Source organism: Phyllobates terribilis, unplaced genomic scaffold, assembly GCF_046119375.1.
Source record: "Phyllobates terribilis strain yellow unplaced genomic scaffold, ASM4611937v1 Scaffold_12__6_contigs__length_324123572, whole genome shotgun sequence".
Classification (NCBI taxonomy): Eukaryota; Metazoa; Chordata; class Amphibia; order Anura; family Dendrobatidae; genus Phyllobates; species Phyllobates terribilis.
In genome coordinates, this window is record NW_027362772.1 from 12,724,674 (window position 1) to 12,743,373 (window position 18,700).

At 47.4% G+C, this 18,700-nt stretch overlaps 1 protein-coding gene across 6 annotated transcripts in view; it reads right to left on the reverse strand.

Annotated features, from left to right (window-relative positions):
* The window catches only part of LOC141171905 (uncharacterized), a 108,856-nt gene that overhangs the window by 30,861 nt on the left and 59,295 nt on the right, over window positions 1-18,700 (reverse strand). Inside the window, exons 1-2 of one of the 6 annotated variants that reach the window (XM_073655548.1) lie at window positions 13,153-13,241; window positions 1,668-1,776 (exon numbers count right to left, since the gene is read on the reverse strand). The exons of the other annotated variants lie outside the window; for them this stretch is intronic. The gene's annotated coding sequence lies outside the window, so the exon portion shown is untranslated. Of the gene's footprint in view, window positions 1-1,667; window positions 1,777-13,152; window positions 13,242-18,700 lie in introns of those variants that run through there. 6 annotated transcript variants of the gene reach the window in all.

Below are 18,700 nucleotides of genomic sequence, written 5' to 3' on the forward strand. Positions count from 1 at the left end.
TGAGTCACGGTTTTGGTGACTCACCAGCGATGTCGCTGTGTGTGACACTTTGCAACGATCAGGCCCCTGCTGTGAGGTCGCTGATCGCTGCAAAGTGTCCTGGACCATTTTTTGGTCGTTGGCCTCCCGCTGGCCAGCACACATCGCTGTGTGTGACCAGCGGGACCAACGATCTGGCTGGTAACTATGGTAAACATCGGGTTACTAGGGGCACGCGCGCACTTCGTAACCAGCTGTTTACCATGGATACCACTCTGCTACGGTAAGCGGAGGCTCCCGCGCACCGTAGCAGAGTGGTATCCATGGTAAACAGCGGGTTACTAGGGGCACACGCGCACTTAGTAACGCGATGTTTACCATAGTTACCAGCCTGCTCCTGCTTGCAGCAGGCTGGTAACGGGAGCAGGACATCGTGGAACGATCCTTTCCACGATATCGCTGCTCCCCTGATCGCTGGTGAGCCTGCCTGTTTGACAGCTCACCAGCGATGTATTAGCGATGCAGCAACGATCCCTGACAGGTCGTATCGTTGTCGGGATCGCTGCTGCATCGCTTAGTGTGACGGGGCCCTTACACTCTACTGCTTTGAACAATGTTTGACGAACACATTAACGTAAAATATTGTAACTCTGTGAAGTCAATCAAATACATTTGCAAATATGCTAACGAGGACAGTGATATGGCAGTTTTTCAGCTACACAATAAAAAATGTGCATCTGATGAGATTATGCTCAGATGGAAAGGTATATAAACAGTAACGAATCTGTGTGGCCATTACTACATTTTAACATCTGTTAAAAACATCCAACTATGGTTCATCTCAGCTTCCATCTTGAAAATGGACAAATTTATTTCACTACCTAAATTGCAGAGGAAAGAGCTGCTCGACTACGTAATACAACATTAACAGCTTTTTTTCTCCTGTGTCAAGCAGATCCATCTGCAAGGAGTTTATTATATTCAGAAGTTCCAAGTTATTACGCATGGAATAAATTGAGAAAAGTATTTTGCAAGAGGAAACAAAGTGCATGGGTCCAAGGATGGAACGGAAGTTCCAGTGATGTTCTTGGACTTGTGTATAAAGTTCAGCCAAACAACGCAGTTTTACAAACTATGTTTATTGGATCCAGTTGGATAAACACGTAAGTGGGCTGTGCTGCTGAAGTAAATCAATTCTTCAGAGATGATGATGATGAAAAGGCTTTTTATTAACAACACGTTTCAACGCCATAACGGTGTCTTTTTCAAGTAAAAAAAACTTGAAAAACTTTTTTTACTTGAAAAAGACGCCGGTACGGTGTTGAAACGCGTTGTTAATAAAAAGCCTTTTCATCATCATCTCTGAAGAATTGATTTACTTCAGCAGCACAGCCCACTTACGTGTTTATCCAACTGGATCCAATATCTCCTGAAGGATTTATCTTCCAGCCACGGGGAATCAGCAGCTGTTTTTCTTTGTGCCTTCATAGGAGTTGTGCCTGTCACAACTCCATCAGGTGAGTAACCAGCACTTTCCTACACTCCCTCCATAGGGTATCACTCTATTGTGCGCTCTGTTCCCCACATTTAGATCTACATATAAACTATGTTTATTGTTTCACACTGTCCGCGGGCCAACATCTTTCAAAGATTTAAAAACAGTTGATGGTGAGATGTGTCAAACTTACAGGGAGGCATCCCAGAATCGTGGTCTGATCAAAGATGCTCAACACTGGGACATGACATTGCAGGAAGCATCCTTCACTCACAACCTGTGCACCTTCCAATCCTCGTGCTCTATGGGATAAATACAAAGAATATCATAACAAAGATACTGTTAGAGGGCACAGGAGAGTTAATCCGGACTCAAACTTAAATTTCACTACCAAAGTCCTCTTGACACTAGAATAAAGGTGCATATGTATGTATAGTAAAACTCTAATAGAATTAGGTTTACCAGCACCGGTTTGACCAGCCTTTGATTTTATGGACAGAGATATTTAAAGAGAAAAAAGCTGACTTGGAAAAGTTGAAAGAATTTGTCACACTAAATAAGCTTTTGGCTGATGATCAAACAACGGTGTATTTGGCAATTATGGATCACATTTCAAGTGGAAATGGGAGACTTTTTCCTTATTTCCTGTTTAAAATCTTATCTATGTAGACAGTGTGTCCCTACAGATTCCACTACTGGCTTATTTAATTTTCTGGAAGACTTTTGCAAAATGACGTCCTCGGTACTGGAGGTTAAGTTTTCCCTGATATTTGTAACAATTTTATCAACCATCAGTGGCGTTGTGAACGCGCAAATCCTAGGGCCTAAAAACGATAGTGTCAGCTCCATAAATCTACAAATACAGAAGAGACTGTCCGGTCCAGGGACCACATACATGTCCGCTGATTCAGTCATGGATAGTGAACAAACCGTAATGTGCCCATTGGGGTTCCGGAATTGTGTGGAGCCTCCTGGATGTCACCACTAGTGTTGAGCCACCCCCGTAGTGTTCGAGTTCGGTTCGGTTCGTCGAACACCGTTAAAACCAATGGCAGGCAAACAAAAACACATAGAAACACATAGAAAACACCTTCAAAAGGTGTCCAAAAGTTGACAAACTGCTCAGAAGACACAACTAACACATGGAAAAGTGACAAGTACATATAGTCATGAGAAAAGAAAAGAGGTGGAGGAGTAAAAGGAGGGGGAGACACAGATATAGGCATGTCATGCCCTTCTAAAATCCAAAAAGTGAGAAGCCGACACGTTCAGTCCGCTCCTGCCCGTGCCACCTCCGTGTCGCCGGGTTTGTGCCAGAGCCGCGGTGAACCCTGACGGCCAGCCCCCCTCTCCCAATACTGGTGCCTGTCCGCTGGTGGGTCGAGCGAGCCCCCCTGTGGTGGAGGCAGCTCTAAGCTTTTTAATTTAAATTGTCTCTCTAATTTGAATGAATACACTTTAAATCCATTTACAAGGATCTATTGGAGGGCAAGTCTCATGCCAGCAGCCGCGTAATTCCAGCTCCAGTAGCGTCCACTAAAGCTGCTGCAGTTAAAAAGCTTTTATAAGGATCGAGCTCGGCTGTCCACCGCAAGGCATCCTACTGCCAGTCCCAGCCCCTATGCCTTGGGGTGCCTCCTGATGCTCTTCACTGAGTATCCCGTGGTCCCGAAGCATTTCCTTTGAAAAAATTAAGTGTCCAAACTACAGGTGGTGTAGCTTGCTTAACAGCCGGGATAATCCGCTGACTAGCAGACACTGCTACTAGGCACAAAGTATTTCCTGGGCTAGATGCAGTTAAAAATTTGTAATTAGATACTCTCGTTGGATGCTGAGAAACCATTCCATAGAGTCTCTTGGCACGCCATATATGATTCTCTTAAAAAGCTTGGGGTAGGGGTCTAGGGGACCCTTTTATAGCCAAAATCACGGCCCTGTATCACAATACGTCACCTAGGCTGAAGATAAATGGAACTGTAGCACCCTGAGGGCTCGGTTGCTACAGACGTATTGCACCTCACCCAGAGGTGTGATATCTCACTCTCAGGTAAGGATGGAGTGTGGATCAGGACCCGACACCTGCATGCATTACACCACATTGCCGTGGGGCAGGGCGACCAATATGCCCCTGAGATGGGCACAACAGTCCCTGTCCCTGGCTGGAGTGGGGGGAGGGAACACTGAGGAAGGGGAACCCTGTAGTGCAGGAGCAGGGAGGAAGCAGTTCCTGGGTGCATTGAGAAGGGAGTATAAAAGGTGGGCACCATCTTAGTTCAGTGCAGAGAAGTCTGAGCAGAAGTGGTAGGGAGCAGGGGCTCTGCATGAGCTCTGCTCCGGAGGCGGGACTAGTAACAGAGGCCCAGGCCTGCAAGAGGGAGAAGGAAGGAAGAGGAGCGGAGAAGGCTCCAGGAACGAGGAATGAAGGGATCCCAGGGGTGCGGACGGGCGAGTCGCCACCGCACGCCCGAATCCACCTGCGTGGAGGGGTCAGGCCAAAGGGGGAGACCGGTCCCCGAACTAGTGGAGGCAGGAAACGACCCTCAGCTAGAAACCGGAGGCTCTGACATTTTATGTGGCGCAGCCCCTCGCTACACCCGCTAGGAAGGCACCACATAGGGTCAGGGAAACTGGCGCCAAGTTTACCAAGAGGAGGCCCGAGGCAGCCGGACAGAAGTGTTGGTAAGAAAGGCCAGACAAAGGACACACAAAGGGGGTCCTGTGAAGCGCTCCAAAGTTATCTGGGAGTTGTCTGAGCCCCTCACCTGGTGAGCACAGTACGACGTGGGCAGCCGTTACCTGCAGACGTGGTCTGGATAATAAGAACTGTGAGTAAAGGCCCTGAACTGCATCACTGACTCCGTGTCGTTACTGCTGCTGCCCTGCACCATCACCCCCATCCTCCGCATACACTGCCCTGAGGCTATACTCCTCCCGTGGGGAGTTATGCTACGCTCTGCTGCACCCACAACACCAGCCTCAGCGGTCTGCCCTGTAGCGGCGGTTCACTCTGACAGCAATCCACGGGTGGCGTAGTCGGACATTTAAACATCAAAACCACATAAATAGTTCCGCCACTGGTTTGACCACCCTGAGCCACGGAACCGGGTCGCCGCCACGAAGACTACAACCACCAGCATCCACCAAAAAGGGTCCGGCTCCGGGTGTCCCAAGGCCCAGGGGGTGCGTCAGAACATTTTCATCACCTTTCACAATCACCAATGGGACAAGGCAGGGATGTCCTCTGTCCCCTCTCTTATACATCCTAGTGACGGAGCACCTGCTCTCATCAATTCGCCATAACCCCAATATTAGGTGGATTGAGGTGGGAGGCACCGAGTACAAGTGCTCTCTATTTGCTGATGATGTCCTAGTATATATCACTCAATCACATATATCCATCCATGCTGTTATGGCTGAAATAGATCACTTTGTTACATGGTCAAATTTTAAAATCAATGCAGCGAAGTCTGAGGCCCTCGATGTCTCCCTCCCCAAATCCATATAGGATTCCATCCAGTCCAACTTTCCCTTTGCCTGGCCCTCACAGGGTATCAAATACTTAGGAATTCCTATTCATAGAGACCTCTCCCATCTATGTTATCTTAATTTTGAGCCCTTTATTGAACAACTCCATACAGACCACGGTTGGCAAGTTAGAACTGTAAGATTCACTACGTGAACCACTGGTGTTTTGTGGAAAAGCACATGTACACTGCGTTCCAAATTATTATGCAAAAAGTGTTTAGGAGTGATAAGGGAAGAATTTGTTTGTTTGTCAGTTAAACTCATTGATGGTGATGTGTGTCAGGGCTCTTTATATCACTGTAAGCAATTGCAGACACCTGTGCTAATTAGTTTGGCAGCTGTGTCCAATGAAAGGCAAGACTACTTAAGAAGGCTGTCTCACATTATTAAGCAGCCTACATTTTCTGCCAAAATGGGAAAGAAAAAGGATGTGTTGGCTGCTGAGAAGCAACAAATTGTGGAGTGTTTAGGTCAAGGCATGACTACAATCAACATTGTGCGATGATCAGGATGAAGTGTCTTGGCAATCAAGAAGTATGTAGCTGATTCACAGTACACACGTGTGCGTGCTGATAAGGGCAAATTGAGGACTCTTTCCTACAGGCAATTACGTCAGGTTGAAAGAGCAGCGGCAAAAAAGCCTTGTCATAGCAGCAGACAAGTTTTTGAAGCTGCTTGTGCCTCCAACGTCCCCCGAACAACAAGATGCAGGGTCCTTCAGAGGTTTGCAGCTGTGCATACGCCATCCTGTCGACCTCCTCTATCCACTTCACACAAGCAGAAACGGCTCCAGTGGGCCAAACATTACATGAAGACTGATTTCAAAACAGTTTTGTTCACGGATGAGTGCCGTGCAGCGCTCGATGGTCCAGATGGATGGAGTGGAGGATGGCTGGTTGATGGACACCGCACGCAAACACGGCTACAGCGCCAACAAGGAGGAGGTGGAGTAATGTTTTGGGCTGGAATCATGGGGAGAGAGATTGTCGGCCCCTTTAGGATCCCTGAAGGCGCTAAAGATGAACTCCATAATGTATGTGGATTTTCTCAAACAGCACTTCCTGCCATGGTTCAAGAAGAAGAACCGTGTATTTCACAGCAAGATCATTTTTCTGCATGATAATGCACCATCTCATGCTGCACATAAAACATCTGCATCTCTGGCTGATATGGGCATAAAAGGGGACAAACTTATGGTGTGACCCCCATGCTCCCCTGACCTCTACCCCATTCAGAACCTTTGGAGCATCATTAAAAGGAGTCTCTATGATGGCGGGAGGCAGTTCACATCTAAGCAACAGCTCTGGGAGGGTATTCTGTCCTCATGCAAAACAATTGAAGCAGAAACCATCCAAAACCTGACAAATTCAATGGACGAGAGAGTTCAGAAGCTCCTTTCGAACAAGGGGTCCTATGTGAAAATGTAACATCACCTAGAATAAAGTTTTGAGTTGAAAACTGTTTGATTTCAGTTTCTAACAACCTGCTAATGCTTATAATTTCAAAAATGACCATTTTTTTGGTCTTTATTAAAATGAAAAGGTTGATCGAAAAGTTTGGGGAATCTAAGAGTGTGGCAACCCAGTAGTCATGATTACTTCGAATTCTGACAATATGAGGGTCATGCTGCAGGTAGTGCAGCAAGAAGGCACTTATGTGTCTTGCGCATCTCGGAGCCCCAAAATTATTTTCCAGTCAAGATACAGATAAACATGATTAGTAATTTGAAAGCTTAAAACGGTTGGTAGGGTGATTTTAACCAATCATCAAGCTTTTACTCTCCCCAGGATGACACAGGGGTAGAAAAGTCGTTTCGGATCCATGATTTGTTCATCTGTCTACATTATCAGTGGAGAGCCGCGTGCGCTTATCTGTCAGCACACCACCAGCAGCGCTGAACACACGTTCAGACAGAACGCTGGCTGCGGGACATGACAAGATCTCCAAGGCGTAAATGGCTAGCTCCAGCCATTTATCCAGATTGGAAGCTCAAAAAGAGCAAGGGTCCAGTGACACAGTCGTGGCTTCAATGTTTACTTGGAGATACTCCTGTACCATCGTCTCTAGGCGTTGACTATGTGTCAGACTTCTTGTCTCCTGTGGCCTTGCAAAGGATGGGCTAAAAAAGTGGTGAAATGATTCCGCAAAATTGATGTTACCAGCAGATACTGTGGTTCTGTTACGGTTTGAGTGCTGAACACTTGACGGTCCCACGGTTGGCAAGTTGGAACTGTGAGATTCACTACGTGCACCACTGGTATTTTGCGGAAAAGCACATGTAAGATTCTGCAACAGTCTCTGCTGATACTCCTGCATGCGTGCATCCCTTTCTATGGCAGGAATAATTTCTGCAAATTTACTTTTGTACCGGGGATCTAACAGTGTGGCAACCCAGTAGTCAGGATTATTTCTAATTCTCACAATTTGAGGGTCATGTTGCAGGTAGTGCAGCAAGAAGGCACTCATGTGTGTTGCGCATCCAGGAGCACCAAGTCCCTGTTGTGTTGGTGGCGAGGTAACAATCATGCTTCCTTCCTCTGTCCTCTCCCCCCAACCTCGCACAACAGAAATGTGATCAAGGTCTCCCTCATCTGATGAGTCTTCCATCAGTTCGTCCTCCACTTCTTCCTGGGCTCCTGCACCTTCCTCACTAGTTTGGCTGCTACCATGCGCCCTGGTAAAACCATCTCCCCCACCCCCACATGCCTGCCGCCTTGGTGCTGCCGACCGTCTGGACCTTGCAGATGTTAGCCCTTCCGCATACAACTCCTCCTCCTCTACTTCCTCCACCTCCTCTTGTGCCACCACCTGACTCCGAATTCTGTTTAACATGTGCTCCAGCATGTAAATCACCGGAATAGTCATGCTGATAATGGCATCGTCAGCACTAAACATCTTCGTCGCCATTTCAAAACTGTGCAGAAGGGTGCATAGGTCCCTGATCTGAGACCACTCCTCCAGCGTGATTTGCCCCACCTCTGAATCTCGTTGGCCCAGGCTATACGTCAGAACGTATTGCACCAGGGCTTGTCGGTGCTGCCACAGTCGCTGCAACATGTGCAGAGTTGAATTCCACCGGGTAGGCACATCGCATTTTAGCCGGTGAAGTGGCAGGCCCAACGACTTCTGTAGAGATGTAAGTCGCTGAGCTGCGGGATGCGAACGGCGGAAGTGAGCACACAGCGACCGTGCCCTCTGCAGAAGGCCATCTAGTCTGGGATAGTGGGCTAAAAATTGCTGGACAACCAGGTTCAACACGTGAGCCATACAAGGCACGTGTGTGACATTGCCCCGGCGAAGGGCCGCACCCAGGTTTGCAGCATTGTCGCACACGGCCTTCCCTGGTTTCAGGTCCAGTGGAGACAACCATTCATGAAATTGGTTCTCCAGAGCTGACCACAACTCCTCAGCTGTGTGACTCACATTTCCCAGACATTTCAATGTAAAAACCGCCTGATGACGTTGAGCCCTACTGCCAGCATAGTAAGGAGGTGTGCAGGATCCCTTCTGCGCAGTTAGAAAGCTTGTGGCATGACCAGACAGGCTTTGGGTGCAGGTGGAAGACCGAGAGGAGGTTGAGGAGGCAGAAGCAGTGGAGGAACTTTGACATAAAGAGGATTGACGCACAACTCGTGGGGACGGCAAGACTTGGACAGCAGCCCCTTGTCCTGCTGTCACCATAGTTACCCAGTGCCCAGTCAGCGACATGTAACGCCCCTGTCCATGCCTACTCGTCCAAGTGTCTGTGGTGAAATGCACCCTGTCACACACAGAGTTTCTCAAAGAAGCGGTGATGTTGTGTGCGACATGCTGGTGGAGCGCAGGCACACCTTTCTTTGAGAAGTAGTGCCGACTGGGCATCTGGTACTGGGGCACTGCGACGGACATAAGGTCTCGAAAATCCTCTGTGTCCACCAGGCGGAAAGGCAGCATTTCTGTAGCCAAGAGCTTGCAGATGGTGAAATTCAACCTCTTAGCTTTCTCATGGCTAGGAGGAAATGGTCTTTTACTTGTCCACATCTGAGGGACCGAGGGCTGGCTATTGTGCTTAGACGGGGTTGATAAGGGTGTCCCCGGCAAACTGCCGGTCTGTGAGGAAGATGCAGGCGGACATGTTAGGTTGCCTTGATCCAAAGGGGGTGCTATCGATGTCGGACAGCGCTCAACACCAGCTGGTGTTCCCACCTCCAAAGAAAATGATGACCTGCCAATCACGCTGGCTGTTGCGGGTAAAGAGGTGGCAGGTCTGCGCCCCAAAACAGGTGTGACTGCTGTCCCCCCAGTCACAGAGGATGAAGAGGCCGCGGATGCACAAGATATGGCAGACGGTGGTTGGCCCGGCCGGCTAGGCCGCATTGTAGCACACTGAGCTTCCCACTGCAACTTATGCTTCATGTCCATGTGCCGGTTCATGCATGAAGTACTCAAACTATGTATTTTTTGGCCTCTACTTAGCTTTTGCTGACAAATGTTACAGATAACACGAGTTGGGTCATCTTTATCGATCTGAAAAAATGCCCAGGCTATGCAAGGCTTAGCACCCATGCGACCTGAAGAGCCACCACGACTTGTGGTGAGAGGCAGAGTTGTGTTTGAGGATGCAGTTGTTGACGTGCTTCCAGTACTACGTCTCTGTCCAGGAAGGCGCAACCTGACCTCGTCGTCACTAGCATCTTCCTCCACCTCCTCTGCTGACCTCATCTCTTGGCTGACTGTGGGTTGACAGTAAGTGGGATCTCCAACCTCATCATCATCACCCTGTGCGTTATCACACCCGTCGTCCTCAGAGCCAACCTGTTCCTGCCCTGACAAAAAACTAAAGTTGTTGCTCCAATCAGGTACTTGAGTCTCATCATCGTCTTCCTCATTGTCTCCACCAACAGGAGTTACAGTTTGGGAATGAGGGTCTACATTATGGTCAGAACCTTCTGCGTCTGGTCCTGGATCCGACTCATAAAGATTCTGAGCATCAGTGCAGATCATTTCCTCGTCTGGATTCACAGAAGCGCTGGAGTCGACCTCTGATTCCCAGGCTATAGTATGAGTAAACAGCTCTGCAGACTCAACCATCTGTTCTACCTCATACTCAGACGGGCAGCTGGAGATTTGGGAGCTGTGAGGAAGCAAGTGCGATTGGGGTGACACCTTTGAGGACTGGAGTATTTGTGATGTTGAAGTTGATGTGGAGGAGAGCCCACTTAAAGGAGCACTTGATATCCGTTGAAGCACCTGCTGTTTTTGTGCCTCATCTGGAATTTGTAGCGATTGGCGTGGCCGTAAGAAAGGGATCTTATCACATTGTCCGCTAAAAGAAGTAGACATTTTAGTTTGGCTGGAAGATGGTCTTTCTTCTGCAGATGTTACTGTTGCTTTAACACCTACCCCATGGACACAACCTTTTTTCCCCTTCCCAACACGCCTATTCCCCTTTCCACCAGCAGCAGGCCTTTTTCCACTCATTTTGGTGGTTAACTAATTAACAACTCTGGAGTTGTTTGCACAAAAAAACAATGGATGGGAACCGAGCAGAGCTGAGTGGCCAAACTGTGGTATTGGGCCAAAACTATTGGCTGGGTTAGATGCAGAAAAAATTATATTCAATTTGCAACCTGATGGAGGTCTGTATAGATGGACTAATACAACAAGTCCCACACACAGCTAGAAGGCCAAATATTTTTTCAGAGGTAGATGCAGAAAAAAATTATATTCAGTTTGCAACCTTATGGAGGTCAGTATAGATGGACTAATAGAACAAGTCCCACACACAGCTAGAAGGCCAAATATTTTTTCAGAGGTAGATGCAGAAAAAAATTATATTCAGTTTGCAACCTTATGGAGGTCAGTATAGATGGACTAATAGAACAAGTCCCACACACAGCTAGAAGGCCAAATATTTTTTCAGAGGTAGATGCAGAAAAAAATATATTCAGTTTGCAACCTGATGGAGGTCTGTATAGATGGATTAATAGAACAAGTCCCACACACAGCTAGAAGCCCAATATTTTTTCAGAGGTAGATGAAGAAAAAAATATATGCAGTTTGCAACCTGATGGAGGTCAGTATAGATGGACTAGTACAACAAGTCCCACACACAGCTAGAAGCCCAATATTTTTTCAGAGCTAGATGCAGAAAAAAATTATATTCAATTTGCAACCTGATGGAGGTCAGTATAGATGGACTAATAGAACAAGTCCCACACACAGCTAGAAGGCCAAATATTTTTTCAGAGGTAGATGCAGAAAAAAATTATATTCAGTTTGCAACCTTATGGAGGTCAGTATAGATGGACTAATAGAACAAGTCCCACACACAGCTAGAAGGCCAAATATTTTTTCAGAGGTAGATGCAGAAAAAAATTATATTCAGTTTGCAACCTTATGGAGGTCAGTATAGATGGACTAATAGAACAAGTCCCACACACAGCTAGAAGCCCAATATTTTTTCAGAGCTAGATGTAGAAAAAAATTATATTCAATTTGCAACCTGATGGAGGTCAGTATAGATGGACTAATAGAATGATGCTATGCCCAAAAGATTTTACTTCACTAGGTGCAGTAAAAAAATTGGTATTCTATACACAGGTGGTATATCTTGCAACACAGATAGGCTACTCCACTGACTAACACACTCTGCAATAGGCCAAAAAGGATTAGATTTGCTAGATTCAGCCAAATGCTGTGAAAAAAACTTGCACAGCACTGGCACAGACCTGCCTGGCAAAAACTGATAGGAACTGATGTAACCTAGTCCTGAAAAGGACTCCAATTACAATTAGTCTTTACTCCCACAACCTATCTATTTAAGAGCACAGACCTGCCTGATAAAAGTCGTAGGAAATGCTGTAACCTAGTCCTTAAAAGGACTGCAGTCACAACTATTCCCTACTCCCAAGCTATCTGTAGATTTGTGCGAAAATTGGCTTGAAATTAACAAGGTATAGCGCACACAGCAACAGCGGTGCCGTCTAACACGCAGCTGCAGCAGTGAGAAAATGGTGGCGACGGGGAAAATGGCTTGGTCTTATAGGGCAAGGACATGTGACATACACTGCCAATGACACATGCCCTTGCTTGTGTGAAAAAAAGCACTTCGCTCCGTGTGTGTGCTGCTGATAGGCTGACAGATTGCACCTCCCCACTGTAAATGCGGGAAAGAGAAAAAAAAATGGAGATCTTCATTATTCCTGCAGAGATCCATCCCCTGCCCCTCCCCCCACCCCGCTGTACACTCAAACTGCGTATTAACATTAATTTTCATCATTACTGAGAAAAAAATCCAGTTATGATTTTGGTGCACGAACAGTTATCGAACATAACCTCGAACAGCCGAATTTTTCTCAAATTGTTCGTGTTCGCCAAACGGCTCGAACACCGCCCAAAACAGCTCGAATTTGAGATTGGCGAACAGTTCGAGTAGAACAACGCTCATCTCTAGTCACCACATAGGATCACTATAGAAATAGGAGCTCCGATAATGCTGCTTAGGAACCTTGACCCACCAAAATAGTGTAACGGTACAAGGTTGTGTGTTCGAGTCTCATGCCCAACGTTATTGAAGCCACTATTCTTATGGGAAACTCTAAATGTTCCCATTCCGTGTATCCCCTTGCTATCAAGTGACATGCCCTTCCATTATAAGTGTCTGCAGTTCCCAATACAACTTGTGTTTGCCGACTATAAACAAAGCAAACACTTAAAGTAGTCGGCATTAATTTGGAGAACCCGTGTTTTAAGATGGACAACTCTATGTTGCTTGTTCTAGGGAGGATTAACCCCAAAAATCTTTTTATCTACACACCTGAAGGTAAAACAAAAAACGTTGTTTACCAGAAAACTACAATAGACAGGCCGCGGAGTCGAGCACAGCGCCTGAGCACCCCGATGTGTCACCGAGTAGTGGAGAGATCATCACCAGTATCTACATCACTGTGCTGGAACTAGAAGAGAAGTAGCGGCCATTGTGTGAGGACGTCTCTGGGCTTCTGTCCTTCATCCTGCAGTCGTCTGAAGGGATCTAATGTGAACGGGAACCAGCGAAGCCGCATTCTGTCCTCAGCTGTTACCTCACTGTTCACACCACACAGAGACCCCCAAAGAGCCTCCGTGCTGAAGGGGTTAATGCCCCCTGCCCCAGTAATGGGGTCTCCACATACCTCCACCTGCAGAGCCGCCACCACATATATGGCTGTTGTGTGCGCACAGGACCTGTGATGAGGTCACAGGAGGGGAGGAGTCAGGGGTCACATGATCAGGGGCCTCAGTGGCTGCAGGACTCTGCTGTGCTGGTTGTCATGGTGCTGGATGAGCTGAAGTTTATGTGTGGGGTCAGGAGGGGTTTACAGTGTGGATGTAGCAGAGCCGCGTGTGTACAAGGTGTACGGAGCGGAGCCGTGTGTGTACGAGGTGTACGGAGCGGAGCCGCGCGTGTACGAGGTGTACGGAGCAGAGCCGTGTGTGTACGAGGTGTACGGAGCAGAGCCGCGCGTGTACGAGGTGTACAGAGCGGAGCCGCGCGTGTACGAGGCGTACGGAGCAGAGCCGCGCGTGTACGAGGTGTACGGAGCAGAGCCGCGCGTGTACGAGGTGTACGGAGCAGAGCCGCGCGTGTACGAGGTGTACGGAGCGGAGCCGCGCGTGTACGAGGTGTACGGAGCAGAGCTGCGTGTGTACGAGGTGTACGGAGCAGAGCCGCGCGTGTACGAGGTGTACGGAGCGGAGCCGCGCGTGTACGAGGTGTATGGAGCGGAGCTGCGTGTGTACAAGGTGTACGGAGCAGAGCCGCGCGTGTACGAGGTGTACGGAGCGGAGCCGCGCGTGTACGAGGTGTACGGAGATGAGCCGCGCGTGTACGAGGTGTACGGAGCGGAGCCGCGTGTGTACGAGGTGTACGGAGCGGAGCCGCGCATGTACGAGGCGTACGGAGCGGAGCCGCATGTGTACGAGGCGTACGGAGCGGAGCCGCGTGTGTACGAGGTGTACGGAGCTGAGCCGCACGTGTACGAGGTGTACGGAGCGGAGCCGCGTGTGTACGAGGTGTACGGAGCGGAGCCGCGCATGTACGAGGCGTACGGAGCGGAGCCGCATGTGTACGAGGCGTGCGGAGCCGCGTGTGTACGAGGTGTACGGAGCGGAGCCGCGCGTGTACGAGGTGTACGGAGCGGAGCCGCATGTGTATGAGGTGTACGGAGCGGAGCCGCGCGTGTACGAAGTGTACGGAGCGGAACCGCGTGTGTATGAGGTGTATGGAGCCGCATGTGTGCGAAATGTGCGTGTGTACAAGGTGTACGGAGCAGAGCCGTGCGTGTACGAGGTGTACGGAGCGGAGCCGCGCGTGTACGAGGTGTACGGAGATGAGCCGCGCGTGTACGAGGTGTACGGAGCGGAGCCGCGTGTGTACGAGGTGTACGGAGCGGAGCCGCGCATGTACGAGGCGTACGGAGCGGAGCCGCATGTGTACGAGGCGTACGGAGCGGAGCCGCGTGTGTACGAGGTGTACGGAGCTGAGCCGCACGTGTACGAGGTGTACGGAGCGGAGCCGCGTGTGTACGAGGTGTACGGAGCGGAGCCGCGCATGTACGAGGCGTACGGAGCGGAGCCGCATGTGTACGAGGCGTGCGGAGCCGCGTGTGTACGAGGTGTACGGAGCGGAGCCGCGCGTGTACGAGGTGTACGGAGCAGAGCCGTGTGTACGAGGTGTACGGAGCAGAGCCGCGCGTGTACGAGGCGTACGGAGCGGAGCCGCATGTGTATGAGGTGTACGGAGCGGAGCCGCGCGTGTACGAAGTGTACGGAGCGGAACCGCGTGTGTATGAGGTGTACGGAGCCGCATGTGTGCGAAATGTACGGAGCGGAGCCGTGACTATAATCAGTCTTTTAGGGCTAAATGGTTTTCCGACCTTGACCTTAGACCTTATTACAATTTAATTTGCATCATGAAGGATGATGAGTGGAAAACGGCGTCTTTAGGGTCTGAGGGTTTATCCGATAATCTTCTCCTGCCCTTTGGATTCTCCAATTCACCAACAGGATTTCACGACTTTCTGAATGATATTTCTCTGATTACTTCGGGAGATTTCTTGTGATTTATCTTGATGATAGAATTTTCTCTCCTGATTTGGATTCTCACCAGGAACATGTCCGTGTTGTATTAGAAAGGTTGAGGGAGAATTCTTTCTTTGTTACAATTGAGAAATGCTTTTTTTTTCTGTTCAGGAAGTTTCATTCCCGGGGTTAATTTTATCGGCTGACGGTTTACGATGGATCCTGGGAAGGTGAAAGCCATAATAGATTGGGTCCAACCTAGTGACCTGAAAGCGCTGCAATGTTTTGTAGGATTCACCAACTATTATAGGAAATTCATTAGGGGATTTTTTCAGATTGCTGAACCTCTTACTGACCTCACACGTAAGAGGGCGGATCACAAAGTTTGGCCACTGGATTCTATGAGGGCTTTTGAAAAATTGAAAGAGTGTTTTATGTCTGTCATAACTGTCCGACCAGGAAATTGCCAATTCCAGAAAGACCGTGGACTCATCTGTCCATGGATTTCATCACAGATTTGCCTCTGTCTGGTGGGAAGACTGTTATTTGGCTGAGATTACAAAAATGAGGGTGATTTCCTGCACAACAGACTGGATAAAATGACTCCTCTGACTAAGGGCGTCTTAGTACACTGGGTTTCACTTTTAATGAATTTTTTAAATTGATCTAATAAATTTACATTTTATCCAGTTGGTTGTGCTGGAAATCAGCCTCGTTTTTCTAATGTCAGCTGCAATCACCAGCAGCACCCACTTGTATTCAATTTTGGCAACGGACTCGTCCAGGATTCCAGCATGAGTAGCTCTAACCTCCCCCTCAAACTGTAATTTGGGTGGTGGTTGACCGATTCAGTAAGCAGGTTCATCTTGTTCCTTTGTCAGGATTACCTAATGCTGAGTCACTCTCCAGGTTGTTTATTTGTCATGTTGTGAGATTACATGGAATACCTCTTAAATTGCTCTCCCCTATCAGACACAATGTTATCTCCAAATTCTGGAGTGCGTTTTGTAAAAAACTGGGGATTGACTTGTCATATTCCTGTGCCTACCACCCTGAAACCGATGACAGAAAGGACAAATCAATCTTTGGAACAAATTTTAAGGTATTTTGTTGCGGCTTAGCAGAAGGACTGGTCTTCATTCTTACCTCTGAGCTCACCTTTAAAGGGAACCTGTCATGTCTTGTCTGCTAAATAAAGTGCCCCCCCATAGCGTTGGGCATCACTAACATGCTTTTTTCATTAAAATTAGTGGTAATATACTGATGATAGAACATTTTATATACTTATATCCTACCTGCTCGTTCAGTTATAAGGGTGAGATTCAAACATTCAGTCATGGGCTGGCGCAGCATTCAGTCAGTGCTGGCGCTGCCCACGTATTTGAATTTTGCTCCCGGTGAGCGCTGAAGTTGTGGGGCGCTTGCGCAGGATCATGGCCAGGCAGTAATGCTTCCAGCGCTGGGAGCCGCGCATGCGCTCTGATGAGCGGCTCCCCGCGACTGCGCAGTGAGACTGTGTACTTTCCAGCTTCACTGCGCTATGACGAGGCTGCTCCCGGCGCAGTGAAGTTTCCAGCTTCACTGTGTGCCACTGGAGCCTCTCATCACAGCACATGCGCACTAAAGCTGGAAAGTACACAGCCTCACTGCGCAGGCACGGGGAAGGAAAAAGTGTGGTTGAAAAAGGTGCACAAGCAACCGGGATAACCGCAGCATTGAAAGGATTGTTAAGAAAAGGCCATTCAAAAATTTGGGGGAGATTCACAAGAAGTGGACTGTTGCTGGAGTCATTGCTTCAAGAGTCACCACACACAGACGTATTCTGGACATGGGCTACAAATGTCGCATTCCTTGTGTCAAGCCACTCATGACCAATAGACAACACCAGAAGCGTCTTACCTGGGCCAAGGAGAAAAACACCTGGACTGTTGCTCAGTGGTCCAAGCTGTTGTTTTCAAATGAAAGTAAATTTTGCATTTCATTTGGAAATTAAGGTCCCAGAGTCTGGAGGAAGAGTGGAGAGGCCACAATCCAAGCTGCTTGAGGTCTAGTGTGAAGTTTCCACAATCAGTGATTGTTTGGGGAGCTATGTCATCTGCTGGTGTAGATCCACTGTGTTTTATCAAGACCAAAGTCAGCGCAGCCGTCTACCAGGAAATTTAGAGCACTTCATGCTTCCCTCTGCTGACAAGCTTTTTGGAGATAGAAATTTCATTCTTCAGCAGGACTTGGCACCTGTCCACACTGCCAAAAGTACCAATACCTGGTTTAAAAACAACAGTATCACTGTGCTTGATTGGCCAGTAAACTCGCCTGACCTTAACCTCTTAGAGAATCTATGGGGTATTATCAAGAGGAAGAGAGAGAGACACCAGACCCAACAATGCAGGCTAGCTGAAGGCTGCTATCAAAGCAACCTGGGCTTCCATAACACCTCAGCAGTGCCACAGGCTAATCACCTGCATGCCACATTGCCGCATTGATGCAGTAATTAATGCAAAAGGAGCCCCGACCAAGTGTTGAGTGCATTTCAGTAGGCCAACATTTCGGATTTTAAAAACATTTTTTCAAGCTGGTGTTATAAAGTATTCTAATTTACTGAGATAATGACTTTTGTGTTTTCATTGGCTGTAAGCCATAATCATCAACATTAACAGATATAAACACTTGAAATAGATCACTGTTTGTAATGACTCTATATAATATAGGAGTTTCACTTTTTGTATTGAAGAACTGAAATAAATTAACTTTTTGATGATATTCTAATTTAGTGAGTAGCACTTGTATGTTGAAAAAAGACTTCATCAAGTTCAACCTTTCTCCACCAATTATACATTTTCTTGTCACTAAATTATCTATTACCCGCAATATTATGTGTACTGAGGAAATCATCCAGCCCTTTTTTAAAATTTGTTACAGTGTCTGCCATTACTACCTCTTGTAGTAGGGTGTTACACAGTCTGACTGCACTAACTGTAAAGAACCCTTTCCTGTTTGCCGGACTGGCCCTTCTTCCACCCATAATGAGTGCCCTCTAGTCCTTAGTATGGAATAATTTCAACAAATTAAGGAAAGAGCTTAATCGTGTAGACTGGGACCATGTCATGGTAACTAGGGATACCGAATGTAAATGGGGCATCTTTAAGGAAATACTACTAGAATCCTGTAGAAATCCTGCAGAAAACTTATAACCTCTGGTAATAAAATGTCAAGGAATAAAATGAAGCCATTATGGATAAATAAGACACTACAAAGTTTAATAAGACAAAAACAAAGGGCATTCAAAAATTTGATGGCCAAGATTACAGAAATAGCATTTCAGGAGTATAAAGATCTAAATAAGAAATGTAAAAAATAAATCAATCTAGCAAAGTTATCTACAGAGAAACAAATCACCAGCGACATTAAAATAAATCCCAATTTTTTTTATAAATACACCAATGCCAACAAGGAAAAAAACAGATGGTATTGACCCCTTAAAAGATGATAATGACAAGATAATTATAGAGGACAAAGAAAAGGCTGAGATATTAAACATCCACTTTTCATCCGTGTTCACCAATGAATTGTCTGTTCCAGAGATTTTTCAACAAGGCAAAAATCTAAATTAAACACCTCATATAACTAGTTTACTACAAAAAGAAGTATGCATGGGTCTGA